The 16,015-nt window shown below is 41.1% G+C and overlaps 1 long non-coding RNA gene across 1 annotated transcript; it reads left to right on the forward strand.

Annotated features, from left to right (window-relative positions):
• Positions 1–1,154: 1,154 nt before the first annotated feature.
• LOC138973347 (uncharacterized) lies at positions 1,155–4,671 on the forward strand. Its single transcript, XR_011457974.1, has 3 exons — positions 1,155–1,294; positions 2,594–2,776; positions 4,621–4,671. It is a non-coding gene; the product is annotated as an uncharacterized lncRNA (long non-coding RNA).
• Positions 4,672–16,015: the final 11,344 nt, after the last annotated feature.

The raw sequence follows: 16,015 nt of genomic DNA on the forward strand, positions 1-16,015 counted from the left end.
CGGAAACGTGTCACGCCAAACGTCTTTCTCGTAGCAGACGACGGTTCTGCATAGCGCCAGTTCCTCTGAATGGTCAACCTCCACCGCTCTAGTTCGTGTGACTCGCTGCCGTTTGTTGCGTTTTAGGTTCAGAGGTACACATGTACAATAACGTGCTATTGCAGATAAGCGTACAGCGAGTCGCATTGAAATCACAAACTGACGACTAAATTGTGATCAAAAGAAAACTGGATCACACGGGTTCACGATGGTTCAGGGGTAAGATAAACCACGCAAACATAAATTCTTTGAAAACTGCTCGCTCTTTACGGAGGGCACCTAGGATGTTTTCAAGCGGTGAGTGTTTAAATGAAAGGGTGTTGGTACTGTGTGTAAAAGTCTGACAGTGTCTGTGATGGTTTACGGGAGGCTGACTGTGCCTTAAAGTATGTCTTTCATTCGTACATATTAATCTCATGGTAAGCATTGTGTTGGTGAAAGGCCAGCACTTGCACGTGCATCACAAATCATACACTGCCTGTTTTGGAGACAATGAAGAAGTAGGTGGACTACCCCTGCATGACCTATGCTATGTTATGTTAGGCCAACAAAAAGAGTTGTATGTTTCTGGTAACCCGACCCTACCTAGTTTTTTCCCGCCGTTTTTTTTTATTGCATTCGTAAAAAAAAAAAAAAAAAAAAGCGTCAAAACGAAAGTAACAGACGGCAGACGACACAAGGGGGATAACCGCGCATCCCTTTTGTCTCATTTGTTTTGTAATGTGTTGTCTTTCTCTTTGAAAAGTAAGTTCAGTCTCTTTGCGTCACTATATAGTTATTTTCTACCCTGACCAAATAAAAAAAAAAATAAAAAAAATCCCTACCTACCTACCCTATTTGTTGTGGCCATGTTACCAGACACATACAACTTTTTTTGTGGCCTTATGTTATGTAATGTAATGTAATGTAATGTAATGTTATGTTATGCTGCGCTATGCTATTTTATATTGTTATGTTATGCTATGCTATGTTATGTTATGTTATGGTATGGTATGGTATGGTATGGTATGGTATGGTATGGTATGGTATGGTATGGTATGTTATGCTACGTAATGTTATGCTATGTTATGTTATATCCATTGTTACTGTGACTCTAGTCTTGACACATTTTCCAATACAGGAACAGTGAACAGCTGTCAGATTACGCCGTCGGATGATTCTGAATATGAAAATGTCACTTGCATTTTTGCGGTGAATGTGGGCAAGCTTAAGACAAGTTTTGCTTTGTACCAGGATTTCGGAAACACTATAAGAGGTAAGCCAACCATTCATACAAGAAAAGCCAAAATTGTACTCTTTCTTTTGCTCCTTCTTCCTCTTCTTTTTACATTTAGTCAAGTTATAACTAAATGTTTTAACATAGAGGGGGAATCGAGACGAGGGTCGTGGTGTATGTGTGTGTCTTTGTGTGTGTGTGTGTGTGTGTGTGTGTGTGTGTGTGTGTGTGTGTGTGTGTGTGTGTGTGTATGTCTGTGTGTGTGTAGAGCGATTCAGAGTAAACTACTGGACCGATCTTTATGAAATTTTACATGAGAGTTCCTGGGTATGATATCCCCAGATTTTTTTTCATTTTTTTCGATAAATGTCTTTGATGACGTCATATCCGGCTTTTTGTAAAAGTTGAGGCGGCACTGTCACACCCTCATTTTTTAATAAAATTGATTGACATTTTTGTAAATCAATCTTTGACGAAGGCCGGACTTTGGTATTGCATTTCAGCTTGGTGGCTTAACAAATAATTAATGACTTTGGTCCTTCAAAATCTGAAAATTGTAATTAATTTTTTTATACAACTATCCAAATTTACGTTCATCTTATTCTTCATTATTGTATGATTCAAAAAACATATAAATATGTTATATTCGGATTAAAAACAAGCTCTGAAAACTAAAAAATTAAAAATTATGAATAAAATTAAATTTCCGAAATCGATTTAAAAACAATTTCATCTTATTCCTTGTCGGTTCCTGATTCCAAAAACATAATAGATATGATATGTTTGGATTAAAAACACGCTCAGAAAGTTAAAACGAAGAGAGGTACAGAAAAGCGTGTTATGCAGAACAGCGAAACCACTACCGCACTATACAAGCTCGTCCGTTTCACTGCGTTTTGCACGAGCGGCGAACTACGGTCATTGTGAAAAAAATGCAGTGCGTTCAGTGTCATTCTGTGCGTTCCACAGCTTGACTAAATGTAGTAATTTCGCCTTACGCGACTTGTTTTCTTCTTTTTACACATTGACCATATTTTCAGCAAACAAACCCCCCGGAATTGCAAGACAAGATTCCATTTCCCATTTCAAGAACTGCCTTTCAGCCTACCAACTCATTGTCTTGCGTTCTCTCATGTTGATCTATACAGGGTTTTTTGTACTCATTTTGTCATCCTTGTCGAAGATGTATTCTCGGTGTAAATGGAAGTGAGACTTGTGATAAAAACTCTAGTGTATATTCCGATATCAAGAGTACTTTCAAGCACATTTCTAAATAGGATCACTTTGTTGAAAACGTATGTGTGTAAATTGTGTTTTTTATTTTATTCTTTTACCCAGAGGCGGAAGTCTCGTGTAATGTTTTCAATGGACAGCCAAAATGTCAAGTGGCAGACGGTTTCCAAGCACTGGAAACAGTGACAAACAGAGCAGTCATGCTCGTGCCCAAAACAAGGAACGCAACATTTATCTGTGACACAATTCCCTCAGAGGAAGGGGGCAAGCGCTGCGTTTTAGATTTCGGTAAGAACCAATGACCTATAATTAAGAGTGGAGTTAAGTAATCGAAGTGATCAGACATTTCCAAAAGGGATATTTGTTCTTTAAAGGCACAGTAAGCCTCCCGTAAACCATCACAGATACTGTCAGGGTTTTACACACAGTACAAACACCCTTTCATTTAAACACTCACCGCTTGAGAACATCCCAGGTGCCCTCCATAAAGAGCAAGCAATTTTCAAAGAATTTATTTTTGCGTGGTTTATCTTACCCCTGAGCCATCGTGAACCCGTTGAATCAAGTTTCCCTTTTTGACAATGTAGTCGTCAGTTAGTAATTTGAATGCGACTCGCTGTGAGCTTATCTGCAATAGCACGTTATTAAGTACCTCTGACTATGCACGAAACAAACGGCTGTGGTTCACAAGAACTCTAGCGATGGCTTTTGACTGTTTAGAGAAACTGGCGATAGGCATAAACCGTCGTCTGCTACTAGAACCACGACCTTGCGTGACCCTGCTTGCTTCCGGGCGTTTCTTTTTTTCAAACTTTCAAAACTTCGAATTGTACTGGTCTTGTCTTGATGAAAAAAAGATTTTTTTTATGATTTAAGAATGTTTTTGTAACAAGCTGACAATGTACTATTTAGAAAATGCTGTTTTTCTCCTTTGGCCTTCATACTCGGTATTGAATTATTACCCATTAAAATGAGAAGGAAAACAGGAGTTCATGGTATGCCAATCAACAAAAGTGAAGATATTTATGCAGAGGACGAAAACAGTTACTTTACCAGCAAATGTAAAACAAAACCTAAACCCAGTTTGAAACTAAATTCCAGGCACTAACATGAACAAACATGACATTAAAATTGTGTAAAATGTCTTGGCATATTTCTAAAACTGTCTTTCATGCAAGGTGAGGTATCCCTTTAATCACGATACAAATATGAATACCTCCTTACGTGCTAAATGTTGACTGTAATGCTTCAAACTACTGCCTATCCCTACCCATTTTGATTAAAAACAAGCTTTTGGTCTTCCCCCCCAGAAAGAGTAAATAATAATGACATTAGATATTTAAAAGAAAATGTTTGTGTTAGTTCAATGATAGCTCAGGAGAGAGATTTTAAGATTGTGTTTCAAATTAGACATGGCAAGAGTTGCTGCAGAATACTGATCCTGTGTTTTTATGTCAACTAAGGAACCCCACAGGCAACCCAGCCGCCAATAAGCAGCAATGGAAATACAGGTAACTATATGCGAAAATGTAATCACGATACAAATATGAATACCTCCTTACGTGCTAAATGTTGACTGTAATGCTTCAAACTACTGCCTACCCCTACCCATTTCGACTAAAACCAAGCTTTTGGTCTTCCCTCCAGAAAGAGTAAATAATAATGGCATGAGATATTTAAAAGAAAATGTTTGTGTTAGCTCAATGATAGCTCAGGAGAGAGATTTTAAGATTGTGTTTCAAATTAGACATGGCAAGAGTTGCTGCAGAATACTGATCCTGTGTTTTTATGTCAACTAAGGTACCGCACAGGCTACCCAGCCGCCAATAGGAAGCAATGGAAATACAGGTAACTAAATGCGAAAATGTAATCACGATACAAATATGAATACCTCCTTACGTACTAAATTGTGACTGTAATGCTTCAAACTACTGCCTATCCCTACCCGTTTCGACTAAAACCAAGCTTTTGGTCTTCCCTCCAGAAAGAGTAAATAATAATGACATGAGATATTTAAAAGAAAATGTTTGTGTTAGCTCAATGATAGGAGAGAGATTTTAAGATTGTGTTTGAAATTAAACATGGCAAGAGTTGCTGCAGAATACTGATCCTGTGTTTTTATGTCAACTAAGGTACCCCACAGACTACCCAGCCGCCAATAGGAAGCAATGGAAATACAGGTAACTAAATGCGAAAATGTAATCACGATACAAATATGAATACCTCCTTACGAGCTTGAATGTGACTGTAATGCTTCAAACTACTGCCTACCCCCACCCATTTCGACTAAAAACAAGCTTTTGGTCTTCCCTCCAGAAAGAGTAAATAATAATGGCATGAGATATTTAAAAGAAAATGTTTGTGTTAGCTCAATGATAGCTCAGGAGAGAGATTTTAAGATTGTGTTTGAAATTAAACATGGCAAGAGTTGCTGCAGAATACTGATCCTGTGTTTTTATGTCAACTAAGGTACCCCACAGACTACCCAGCCGCCAATAGGAAGCAATGGAAATACAGGTAACTATATGCGAAAATGTAATCACGATACAAATATGAATACCTCCTTACGTGCTTAAATGTGACTGTAATGCTTTAAACTACTGCCTACCCCTACCCATTTCGACTAAAAACAAGCTATTGGTCTTGCCCCCAGAAAGAGTAAATAATAATGACATTAGATATTTAAAAGAAAATGTTTGTGTTAGTTCAATGATAGCTCAGGAGAGAGATTTTAAGATTGTGTTTCAAATTAGACATGGCAAGAGTTGCTGCAGAATACTGATCCTGTGTTTTTATGTCAACTAAGGTACCGCACAGGCTACCCAGCCGCCAATAGGAAGCAATGGAAATACAGGTAACTAAATGCGAAAATGTAATCACGATACAAATATGAATACCTCCTTACGTACTAAATGTTGACTGTAATGCTTCAAACTACTGCCTACCCCTACCCATTTCGACTAAAAACAAGCTATTGGTCTTGCCCCCAGAAAGAGTAAATAATAATGACATGAGATATTAAAAAGAAAATGTTTGTGTTAGCTCAATGATAGCTCAGGAGAGAGATTTTAAGATTGTGTTTGAAATTAGACATGGCAAGAGTTGCTTCAGAATACTCATCCTGTGTTTTTATGTCAACTAAGGTACCCCACAGGCTACCCAGCCGCCAATAGGAAGCAATGGAAATACAGGTAACTAAATGTGAACATTGGGATGGATGAATGGATGCTTTTCTCCAGAGTTTCAAACGTGCTTGCTGCCACTTCTTAGACAATGAAGAAAAAAACAAAATGAACGAAGTCGCGAGAAGCGATATCAATTGAAACATTTAGTCAATCTGACGGCCTAAAAACAAGAGATAGACACCCTTTTCAAAACGAAGAATCAGTCATCTCCGATATTACTGTAATTCTTGGGAAGCCGAATCCCGAAGTCTGAGACGGATTGAGCAGGTGTCTTCGGAGCATGCGAACACAGGACCAAATTTGTGTAGCCCGAGGTTTTTAAAAATGTTAAAGTAAACATGAAATATCTATATTTATCTTTATATTGCGGAAATTAGAGAAATGACAATGCAATCATGTTTTGATTAGAATGTTAATGAGCAAACCCTTCGATTAAGTTTAAAGATTCTGAGCTGAAATGCAATCCAAACGTCCGGAGTGAGACACACATTATGTGGCATAATGTTTAATCAGCTTGATTGGAATTAAGCTCTAGGTCACCACGATGCGGTCTTAGCTTTCCTTTAAAGCCGAATATGACGTTTGTGAATGAATGCAAATGAGCTAATATGCTGTCATACAGGAATCCAACACAAAATCAAATGTAGGTTCCCTCCACTGTATTATACGGCTATGACAACATACGACACAAATACACATAATCATAACATAAATGTTAGGTATGCAAAAATCCGGTACTCACAGTTTTGTATGTAAAAACAACTCGAGATTACAATCTCGTACACAATTGCACTAACAAAACTCTCTACCCTTCACTTATGTAGAGAAATACACAAACAGTCCGTGAACTCACAGGTACACGATATCTATTTTACAAGTATCGACTCACAGCTCGTGTTTAGTAAAAAAACCCAGTTATAGTTCCTATTCCGGCAGACTCAAATCACCGTCTGCTCTGCCAACTAAACATTCCTTATATCTTAAGTAATTAAGATCTTGTAGACATATTTTAACTCTGTTCATACACAGAATTACACAGCGTCTAAGGCCGTTCACTAGGAAATGTATTTAACTACTAATTCCTTCTACTGGTGACCTCGGTCTACCCAGTTTCTATCGCCCTGTGACCTCTGTGGTCCAACTATACGGACAACCATAACCTTGCACTAGCTTCTCGAAATCCCGTCGAATCTCAGCTATGCGGGTCTATAGGCATGATACTTCAGCGGCTTCTCAGATCCTTCATACTTGTCATCTGGGCGCTATCTTCCTTATAGACAGGTTATACGACGCACTGCACAAACATAAATAGCGGACATCTTGTCTTAGATGTCTGTCTGCTATGTTTACAGTTTACAGTGTTAGTCGATTCAACTTATGCGATAAACATTAGCGATATTCAAATGCTTATTCAATTTACCTGTTAAGTGCTTTACTCGGGCTTCCTTTCTCCCGGTCGATTACTGTGACAACCCCACTCTGTCTCCGGACAGTGGTTAAGTGTAACAATACTCTAGTTGCGATTTACAACACCAACTATCCTCGGTCAGTGAGCTGAATTTACAGTGCGTGCACCACACTTCGCTATGTCACGCTATATCTCTGGTTAGCGCTTCTAAAAGCGTGGAGGATATCACTGTCAAACTGTGCCTGTTAGTGTTATTCGTGATTTCCTTCGCACGTCCCCCCCTGAAAAAAAAAGAATGTTCCATTCTTTTCTCAGGCATCCTCCGACCTGCTAAGGTGCGTACGGAATCTGTTGATCCGATCCTGATCGTGACAGAATGTCAGCGAAGATGTTGTCGTCCCCTGGCAGACTTTTGATGGTGAAGCGGAATTCCTGGAGTGACAGTGACCAGCGCATGATCCTCGCGTTCTTGTACGACGACGACGTGATGTACTGAAGTGGTCTGTGATCTGTCTCCAGGTGAAATTCCTGCCCCCAAAGGTATATCTGGAACTTCGTCAGTGTCCAGACGATGGCTAAGCACTCTCTCGATTGTACTGTAGCGTGTCTCTCGTGGGAGTAGTTTCCTGCTGGCAAACGCTGTTGGATGCTGCATTCCGTCATGTACCTGCAACAAGACTCCTCCGATGCCTGTGCCACTGGCATCTGTCCTCACTGCAAACGGTTTGCTGAGATCCGGCAGCTTCAGGACAGGTCCTCTGGAAAGAAATTTCCTGATCTGCTCGAAAGCCAGTGCACATTCGTCTGTCCATGTGACGGGCCCTTTCTGGCGGCCTGCCAAGAGGTTGGTCATCGGTGCTGTCAATGTTGAGTAGGATGGAACGAACTTCTTGTAATATCCGATCATTCCCAGCAACGATCTCGCTTGTTTCTTTGTCGCTGGTGCCGTGATCTTCAAGATTGACTCGACGTTTTCTCTGATGGGTCTCAGTTCTCCCTTTCCGATCGTGTGTCCCAAAAACTCCAGTTTCCTGAATCCAGCATACACTTTACTCGGCTTGGTTGTAAACCCGCATGCGCATAGGGTCTGGAGAGTCTCACGTATAGCTGTCACGTGTTGGCGCCAGGTAACGCTGGCGATGAGAATGTCATCAAAGAAATTGATGGTGCTCGTGCCGAGCAACTCTCTCATGGCTCTCGCAAATGTCGATGGGGCTGAGACTAGTCCAAAAGGTACCCGACAAAACTGCATGAGTCCTTGTGGTGTCTGAAATGCCGTCTTTGGTCTGTCTTTCTTCTCAATGAAGATCTGGTAGTAGCCTTTGCCCAAGTCGAGTTTGGTGAAAATAATACTCTGCACCTGCCAATGATGCAAACACCTCTTCAGGATCAGGAATGGGTTCTGCGTCAAAAACTGTTATCTTGTTAAGGGCCCTCAGGTCCAAACACATACGTTTCCGTGTCGAATTCTTCATGGGAACGAGAACAATCGGGGAGCAGTATGGGGATGTGGAGGGTTCGATGATCCCTAACTCTCGTAGTTCCTTCACCTCCTGGATGATGTCTTCCCGTGCTCCGAATGGCAGTGGGTACTGTTTCGTCTGCGTAGGTACGTCTGTCGTCACCCGGATGGAATGGACTACTGTGCCTCTTGATGCTCCTGGTGATGCTCTCAAACATTGCTTGAACTCACGGAACGCTGCTTCAACCTCCTGGACTTGATCAGGGTCCAACTCTTCATCGATGTGGGCCTCCTTCCAGCTGGAAGTTGCCTTATCCTGTGGCAGTTCCACAGTCTCAAGGTTGAATGGTGTTCCGTCCTCTTCTAGCAATACTGCTACTGCTGTTGGCTTGGTGCCCTGGGAACACACGTTGTTTCCTACGATCTGGTCGTAGGGTATCGTCCTCGGTACTGGCATCTGGTCTGACATCGTTGTCTGGCACTTCTTCTTCTTCTCTGTTGTCATTCTTGCGGTGCTGTTGCCTCTCTCTACGTAGAGCTTGAGCATATTGGCATGGTATACCTTCTGCATGGTGAACATGTCAATTCTGTAGTCATTGTTAAAAACTTCCACAACTCTGTAAGGGCCTTTCCACTGCATATGGAGCTTGTTTGCTGTAGTCGGTAGGAGTAGCAGAACTTGGTCTCTGACTGCGAACTTCCTCCGTGTGGATCTCTTGTCGTGGTGATGCTTCTGAATCGCTCTGGCATTGTCCACTGCGTCGTGTGCCACCTTACAGGCGTCGTAGATCATGGTCTTCAAGTCAATGGCGTATTGGTAGGTTGTCTTGGCCTCCTGGGCACTTTCTCTGCCAGTCCAGGCGTTGGCGAGTAAGTCGATGGGTTCTTTCGGCTGCATTCCGAAGAGCAGTTGGAGTGGGGAAAATCCTGTACTCGCGTTGGGCAGTTCTCTGATGGCGAAGAGTAGTGCCGGCAGATACCTGTGCCACAGCCTTGGTTGAGTCGAGATGACCTTTTTCAGCATGGGCTTCAGGGTGCCGTGCAGACGCTCCACGATACCATTGGACTGCGCATGGTAAGGCGACGAAAATACACCTTTTATGGAGAGTAACTTCCGGAACTCTCGCATCATGTCGGAGGTGAACTGGAATCCATTGCCTGACTGGATTTCATCGGGACAGTGCTTCGGCCACTGTAACAGTCTATCTTCTTCAGTGGTATTGCTTCTGGAAATCTAGTCGCCACATCGATGACTGTCAGGATGTGCGTGTGCTTCTCCTCCGTGGGTGGAGACAAGGGGTCAACGAGGTCGATAGCTACTCGCTTGAATGGTGTCTCTATCCTTGGCATGTTATCCAAGGGAATATCTCTGGTCTTTCCCTTTGCTTGAGTTGTCTGGCAAATATCACAGGATCTACACTACTCTGCGACAGCTGTAGACATCCTTGGCCAGAAAAATCGCGCTCGGATTCTATCAGTTGTCTTGTGCTTGCTACAGTGTCCCGAGATTAAAGTGTCTTGGGTGGAAAATAGCACTGATTCGACGAGTGGTTCCGGGACTACAATCTGGTGATATGTCTCGGTCGGGGTGTATAGAACGCCGTTCTCTATCACGAAGTGGAAACTATTTTTCCCTTGTCTCTTTAATTCCCCGCTGGAAGCAAACTTGAAGTAGGCATCTAGTTTTGGATCTGCCCCTTGAAGTTTCTTCAACTCATCTTCGTCCACTGAAAGTTTTGATGCTGGAGCTCTGAGTGGTTTCGTTTCTTTCTTGTCCAGTGTCGACTGCGCTCGAGTAGTTGCAGCAGCTGTGGAAAGCTGTTCTACTCCTGGTGTCACTAGTGTTGGTGTTTCTGGTTCGTCGGCCACCACTTTGCCGAATAATCCTGGTGCAGGATGAATCCTCTCGAGGTTTCCTAGTAGTAAGTCTATCACTGGTGAGTCATTCACACAACAGCAGATGTTTCCGGTGTATGTACTTGTTTTCACCGGGACGACTGCTAGTGGGAAGGTTTCCCTGTTTCCTCCGAATGAGATTGTCGTCTTGCTCTGTCTGGTGTACTGCTCTGGGCGAAGCAGCGATCTTCTCACTCCTGCTGTCACTGCACCTGAATCGATCACCACCGTGACTGGGATGCCGTTGACCGTTCCTTTGGAATATTCTAGGTCACCGTCCTGGAAGTCTACGGTTTTGGCTGCCGGTGTACTCCTGTTCCATCCGGCGCAAAGCAGTGTTGGTTTGCCCCTCTGTAAGCCTGACCTACATCCTCTTGCAACGTGGCCTACTATTCCACACCTGTAACATGTGATGTGAGCGTCTTTCTTGGACTTGTCTATCTCCGCTTGTTGTGAAAAACCTTGACCCCTCTGACCGACTATGTTCGTATGACCTCCTCTGTTCTGAGGTGCGCTGAATGCAGCTACGTTGTCACCTTTGCCTGCTAGTATCTTGGACGGATAGTTCTCTGCTAACTCAATAAGTGCCGTCAGCTTCTTTGGGTTCCTCTCGCGTAGGAATACGGCTAGCTCTTTTGCTACACTAGACAGCATCTGTTCCTGGATCACTAGTTCTGCTAGGCTCTCAAAGTTGTTTTCAGTTGCGTTCAGCTGTACCCAACGATCAAACAGGTGTCTCAGTCGAGTATCAAATGACAAAAATGATTCTTCAACTTCAGGTTTTGCAGACCTGAACTTCTGTCTAAAACCTTCTGCGTTACAGTGAAACGTTGTCAATAAACATTCCTTTAAGGTCTCGTACTGTAGTCCTCCCTTTGCATTCAGAGTATGAAACGAATTCAAAGCTTGACCGTCTAGAACTGCGCTAAGAAGGATTCCCCAATCTTTCTTTGGCCAGCTCAACGCTTCTGCATGTGCTTCAAATCTACAAAGGAACGAGTCCATAGAATCTATAGCTTCCTTAAACATGGGTAACCTAGGATAGTTCCTCGGGTGGGTCTTTTGCTCTCTGTCCCGCTGTTCAGGTCGCTCTCGATTCTCGTTTGCTTCAGTACGTGCCCTCGCTTCAATGTCTAATTTCTTCAATTCAAAGTTTCTAATGTCTTCTCTCTCTCTCCTCTCAGCTTCAGCATTTTCAGCTCTTTCCCTTCTATCAGCTTCAACTTCTTTAGCTTTAGCTTCAGCTTCAGCTGCCTTAGCTTTAAATTCAGCTTCATCTGCCTTAGCTTTAGCTTCAGCTGCCTTAACTCTAGCTTCAGCTTCAGCTGCCTTAACTTTAGCTTCAGCTTCAGCTGCCTTCGCTTTAGCTTCAGCTTCAGCTTTAATCCTTTCCATTTCCCTACTCACGACCCTTTCATCTCTCTCCATGCACTGCAGAATATATTTCTGTTGCGCTTCTCCAGTCATACTTAGTTTGTTAGACTGGGCCAACTATTCCTCAAAGTTGGTATCCTTTTAGGCGCTCGCCATGTTCAAAACTATTGTACAAATACTCATTGATTGAACTCACAACCGACGTAATCTGAACACGCCTTCAATAACTATCCGCTATTTAACTGCGGTCTTTCAGTTAAACTTTCCACAAAATATATTTGTTCCACTTGGTGATTCTATCACATCAACTCACTGTATCTCAGTGACATCATGTCGACTGTTGTTTCTTGAACAACTCAATCAATATATCAAGTTATTTTAGTGTAATAATCGGTTACAAGTATTCACAAAACATTTGACAAACTGACAAACAAAGCTTGAAACAAGACTATTTGAAAAATAAGAATATAAGAAAAGAAAAAAATTGGAAAAATTAAATTTCAAAAAATGTTCTAAACCCAATCTATACTGGACACTGGGGTACTGATTGGGATGGGATTACATTTAATTAAAACATTTGACCAGACAGTGTAGACTAAATCAAGGCACACTAACTAAGTCAAACATCCAGTTTATCCAACCAAGTAAAATTTCCAAATTACATTTTAATTCCAATAGAGTGGTACGATGGTAGCAAGGATCAAACAATGATCTAACGAGCAATAGGGAAGAGCTTTACATCTTAATACTAAGGCAATAAAGTTGGGGAAAAGGAAAACATGAAGGAACGAATTCAAAGTTCTTCAATAACAGTAAAGTTGTAATTTACTGTCAGGTGATAATACGGGCGAAGTGTTACTGACAACGGATGTATCCGGGAACGCAAAAACGTTTCCTTAAGCTGATAGACAAATTGAGAAAAACAATTATGAACCCAATTTTTTATTTTTTATTTGATGATCAAACTAAATTAAAACAATTTAAATTTTAAGCCAACATTTTTTTCTGTAATCCCAAAAAAACTATTCAAGATTTACACAGTTGAGGAACAATTCAGCAGGAAAATTGTTCCATCACATAATATAAATACAATATAAAATTTCCACTCAAACGGAGGTAGTAGGTATGCTAGATTATAATAATAATTAAATGTATAAACCTCCACACACACCGGAAATACTAGTCTGTGTGACTCAGGTTTTAGCCCAAGCTACGACAAAAGCAAAACGCAAACTTAGTCAAACAATTTATAAACAATCAAGTTTGAACAAGGTTACATATAAACACAACAACTATCTGCCCCAAAATTCTTATAATATCTTATTTACAACAGTGTCGGGAACAGAAAGGTTCTAAAGATGGCTTAGTGCCCGTGCAAGGAGGAACGGTAGCAAAGATGTTAAAGATAAAGAAGCTTATTCACACTCAGATAAGTTCTTCCTTACATGTTTTTCTACTTAGTCGCACTTTGCTATGACATTCAAACCGCACTCATGTACTCGCTTTGGATTCCCAGAAAGAAAAAGATCACTAAGCCCGTGTGCGTCACGAAATACACGTACAAGTTATAGACGCACCCCTTAACGCTGGAGAAGGGTACACTCAAGACGATTACAGTACATTCACAAGTTATCTAGATCTTTCAAAATAAATGACTGTCCCTGTACTTAGTTACACCTATTTTCTTGTCAAAACAAATTTTAAAAAACACAAAAACTTTACATTTATCAACAATTAGTTTCTTCAAAAAACACTATGAAATGTAACTAGAACAATAGGTAAATCAAAACAACAACAGCAAAATTTCAACCCGTCCCAATATGAAACACAGGAGAGGTAGAAAACATTTTCTATCTACTTCTGATCTAAACTTAACTTACACAATACATACGTATATGACGATGGACAAAAGGCAAAATTGGTTGTTATTATTTTAAGTTTAACTCAATTTGAGTTAGGAACTCATCAATGACTCCTTCAAAAGAAGGTTAGCGTGTACGGCCTTATAAAAGGCACAAACTTGGAGTCACCATTGTGAATGAATGCAAATGAGTTAATATGCTGTCATACAGGAATCAAAAACAACTCCAAATGTCGGTTCCCTCCACTGTATTATACGGCTATGACATCATACACACAATCATGAACATAAATGTTAGGTACTCAAAAATCCGGTACTCACAGTTTTGTAGGCAAAAAACAACTAGAGATTACAATCTCGTACAATTGCACTATCAAAACTCTCTACCCTTCACTTAGGTAAAGAACTATACAAACAGTCCGTGAACTCATAGGCACACGATATCTATTTTACATGTATCGACTCACGGCTCGTGTGTAGTCAAAAAAACAGTAATAGTTCCTAATCCGACAGACTTAAATCACCGTCTGCTCTGTCTACTAAATATTCCAAATATTCCTTATCTCTTAAGTAATCAAGCTCTTGTAGACATATTTCAATTCTGTTCATACACAGAATTACACAGCGTCTATGGCCGTTCACTAGGAAATGTATTTACTACTAAATCCTTCTACTGGCGACCTCAGTCTACTCATGTTTATATCGCCCTGTGACCTCTATGGTCCAACTCTACGGACAAACATAACCTTGCACTAGCTTCTCTAAATCCCGTCGAATCTCAGCTATGCGGGTCTATATGCGTGATATTCTGGCGGCTTCTCAGATCCTTCATACTGTCGGCCGCTATCTTCCTTTCCGACCGGTTATACGACGCACTGTTAAGTGCTTTACTCGGGCTTCCTTTCTCCCGGTCGATTCCTGTGACAACCTCTCCATATCCCTGGACAGTGGTTAAGTGTAACAGTCCGTGAACTCATAGGCACACGATATCTATTTTACGGGTATCTACTCACGGCTCGTGTGTAGTCAAAACAAACAGTTATAGTTCCTAATCCGGCAGACTTAAATCACCGTCTGCTCTGTCTACTAAACATTCCTTATCTCTTAAGTAATCAAGATCTTGTAGACTTATTTTAACTCTGTTCATACACAGAATTACACAGCTTCTATCACCGTTCACTAGGAAATGTATTTACTACTAATTCCTTCTGCTGGTCACCTCGGTCTACTCAGTTTCTATCGCCCTGTGTCCAACTCTACGGACAACCATAACCTTGCACTAGCTTCTCTAAATCTATGCGGGTCTATAGGCGTGATATTCCGGCGGCTTCTCAGATCCTACATACTGTCATCTGGCCACTATCTTCCTTTCCGACCGGTTATACGGCGCACTCGGGCTTCCTTTCTCCCGGTCAATTCCTGTGACAACCCCTCCCTGTCCCTGGACAGTGGTTAAGTGTAACGATATCTTCGTTGCGATTTACAACATCAACTCTCTATGTCAGTGAGCTGAATTCACAGTACGTGCTACAAACTTCGCTACGTCACTGTTATCCCTGGTTTGCGCTCTAAAAGCGTGGAGGATATCACTGTCAAACTTTGCCTGTTAGTGTTATTCGTGATTTCCTTCACAAGACCAATGTTTCGGTTTGGGAGTTGATTTAAAGCAACACAGCTGGCTTCCAAGAACCTCATAATAATGTCTTGGAATCGATTGCCAATTTGCAAAATCTGTTTGTTGTAAGGCCTAAAAAAAAAATAGGTGTGGTTACGGTAACCCGACCTACCCTAGTTTTAGGGCCCGATCCTATAACTTTTTATTACATTTGTCAACAAAAAAACAAAAAAAACAACAAAAAAAACGAGTGCAAAAAACGCAATGAAAGCGAAAGCGCCCGAGTCGCACACTTATTTCCCTGTCAAGTAGGTTTAATTTGTACACATTAGAAAAAAAAGTTAGAAAAAAAAAGTGATTGCCTACCTACCTACCCTATTTTTTTTTGGCTATGTTACCGTAACCACACCTAATTTTTTTTTTTGCCTAACCTGGCTGCCCAACATAACAAAAAGGATGTCTGCATATCATGCATATTTATCATGTTAATGTAACAAGGGGAAGGAAAAATCGAACATCTTGTATAGAGTGTGCATGGGTTTATTCATCACCTCACACCTCACACCTGGAACATGCCAGTATAAAACAACATGAGAAAATGTACAAGATCACAGTATAAAAATCAATAGAAAAGTATTTGTTATGACTGTCATAAAGACAGGGAACACACAAATAGTTGCAGAAACATCAACATATGATGAATCACAATCATCCAACAAGAAATAG

This window comes from Littorina saxatilis, linkage group LG8, assembly GCF_037325665.1.
Source record: "Littorina saxatilis isolate snail1 linkage group LG8, US_GU_Lsax_2.0, whole genome shotgun sequence".
Taxonomy (NCBI): domain Eukaryota; kingdom Metazoa; phylum Mollusca; class Gastropoda; order Littorinimorpha; family Littorinidae; genus Littorina; species Littorina saxatilis.